Genomic DNA, 2,995 nt, shown 5'->3' with positions numbered 1-2,995 from the left:
ATATGTTCTATGAGACTAGTATAATCCTATTTCCAAAAGCAGACATTTAAAGAAATGAAAAATCAACATGTCAAAAGATAACAACACAGGTGAGTTTATCCCAGAATTATCTAATAGCAGAAATCAATAAATGTAATTTCCCACATTAATAAGGCAAATAGAAGATAATTTCCCAGACTTAATAAATATTAACTAAAAATTTTTAAACAGTATTCTAAATAGGGATCTCTACAATAATTTCTTATAAAATTCAGAATGAGCTGGGTGTGGTGGTACACACCTGTAATCCCAACTACTTGGGAGGCTGAGGCAGAAGGATTGTGAGTTTAAGGCTACCTGGGCAACTTAGTGAGACCCTATTTCAAAATAAAAAATAAAGCTGGGGGCAGTGGCAACATCTGTAATCCAGCCACTCCGTAGGCTGACAAATTCACTGCCAGCTTCAGAAATTTAGCAAGACACTATGGCAAAACCAATTTAAAAAGTCTGAGAGCACAGTTCAGTGATAAAGTGCCCCTGGGTTAAATCCCTAGTACCTCTAAATAGATAAATAAATTATTTAACTAACTACATTTAATTAAGTAAATATTATTCAGAAAAAGACCAAGATGCCCATCATCATCCCTTTTATTTGCTATGGTGTTGAAACCAGGGCAAATCTAAGTAATAAAGCAAACTAGAAGAACAAAGATTGAAAAGAAATAATATTGCCAAGTGACCAGTACCCTGGCAGGGTAAGTTCCTGCTCAGGAGGTAAGAAATAAAGCCAGAGCCAGAAATTAGATATAAAAAAGGGAGCCTCTGGGCTGGGGTTGTGGCTCAACGGTAGAGCACTCACTTAGTACTTTCGAGGCCCTGGGTTCGATCCTCAGCACCACATAAAAATAAATAAAATAAGGTATTGTGTCCAACTACAACGAAAAAATAAATATTAAAAGGGGGGGGGGAACCTCTGGTAGGTCTTCCAATCCTGACAGTAGCTAGAACTGAACAACTGAAAAAAGGTCCCAGTCTTTATTTAAGGGGGAATACCTCAAAGGTTGCGGTAAGGTTTCAGTGGCAGAGTCTTAGATGCTTCCTTCTCAGTGTCGCAGGGGTTTTGCAGTAAACAGGTTGATTGGAATTTTGGCAGCCACACCCATTTCTGAGAGGCTGTGTGGCTCCAGAGGGTCACCTCATCTCTGGTGCTGTTCTGAACTTGAGATGAAGCTAGGTAGGACGCCAAGAACCAGGCGTTCTCCCACCAGCAGGGTTGCTACCGGGCTTTCCTTCCTAATGGCTTCAACATTGCTTTAGTTGATGCACGTGGCTCAGTTCACATATGGGTCATGGATAGCTTCTGGCAAAATAAGCCACCATTATTTAAAATACCCTTATTTTCTGTGATTATATACACAGAAAACCTCATAGTATCTATGGGAAAATATTAGAAATAATAGGTGAGATTAGCAAGCTGACTATGTTTAAGATCAAAGAACAAAAATTAGTTGGATTTCTAAGCATTAACAACAAAAAGCTAGGAAATATAATTTTAAAGAAATAATTTCTATAGAATCAAATAATATTAACTGCGTAAGAATAAAGTCAACAAAAATATGCAAAACCAGTAAGGGAAAATTTTAAATCTTTAAAGAAGTAATACAGAAGAGCTAAATAAGAAAGACATTATCATGCTCATAGTTTAAAAATTCTATTACTGTAAAAATGTCATCTTTCTTCTACTTATAAATTAAATGCTATTTCAATTAAATAGTAATAGTTTTATGTAAATGCCTAGAAATAGAATGTCATACTAAAATGTGTGTGAAAATGAAAACAACAAGAATCTTCAAGGATTAAAGGGGAAAATATTTGGGCTGGCTGTGGCTCATGGTTAGCACACCTGCCTGGCATGTGTGAGGCACTGGGTTCGATCCTCAGCATCACATAAAAATAAAATAAAGATGTTATGTCCACCAAAAAACTGAAAAATAAATATTAAAAAAATTATCTCTGTCTTCTCTCCCTCTCTCTCTTTAAAAAAAAAAAACTATGTTTGAGAGGAGTTGCTTTAACACACATCAAGATTTATTATAAAACTACAGTAATTAACACAATGTGATATTTATGCAAAGTGGGACAAACAAACACACATGATACAGAATACAGTCTAGAAATATACAAATGAGGTCATATAAATAATGACAAGTGATACTGCAAAGAGGTGGGGAATAAATAATCATTAAACAATATCAACATAACTGATTCTCCATGTGAAAATAAAAAAGAAATTTGGCCCAGTCTCATACCATATAGATAAATTCATTCCAGGTAATAAGCAAATCAAAATGATAAAGCTCTGTCTTATTTTATTGTGGCAGCAGATAAATTATAAATTCAGTAGATATTTTCATGATCTCTAGATAGAAACGTTTTAAATTTTTTATTTTATAATAATAATTATTACTTTTAGTACCAGGGATTGAATTCAGGGGCACTCAAACACTGAGCCACAACCCAAGCCCTATTTTATATTTTAATTAGAGACAGGGTCTCACTGAGTTGCTTAGCACTTCACTAAATTGCTGAGTCTGGCTTTGAACTCTCAATCCACTGCCTTAGCCTCCCAAACTGCTGGGATTACAGGCGTGTACCACCATGCCCAGCTGTTTTTTGTTGTTGTTGTTGTTTTTAGTATATATATATATTTTTAGTTGTCGATGGACCCAATACCTTTATTTTATTTATTTTTATGTGGTGCAAAGGATTGAATTCAGTGCCTCACACATGCTAAGAAAGCACTCTACCACTGAGCCACCACCTCAGCCTGAGAATTATGTTTTTCCTTCTTTGTTTTCATTTATTATTTCTTCCTAATTTATTATAACATAAAACTTGCCATATTAATCATTTTAAGTGTACCATTCAGTAAAATTAACATGCACAATGTTGTCCAACAATCCACTATTTCCAAAATTTTTCATCACCACAAACAAAAACTCTGTAACCATATAGC

The sequence above is a fragment of the Spermophilus citellus genome, assembly GCF_964194105.1.
Source record: "Spermophilus citellus genome assembly, chromosome: 11".
NCBI classification, from domain to species: Eukaryota; Metazoa; Chordata; class Mammalia; order Rodentia; family Sciuridae; genus Spermophilus; species Spermophilus citellus.
The sequence above is the reverse complement of the archived record's forward strand: the minus strand, read 5'-3'. Positions refer to the sequence as shown.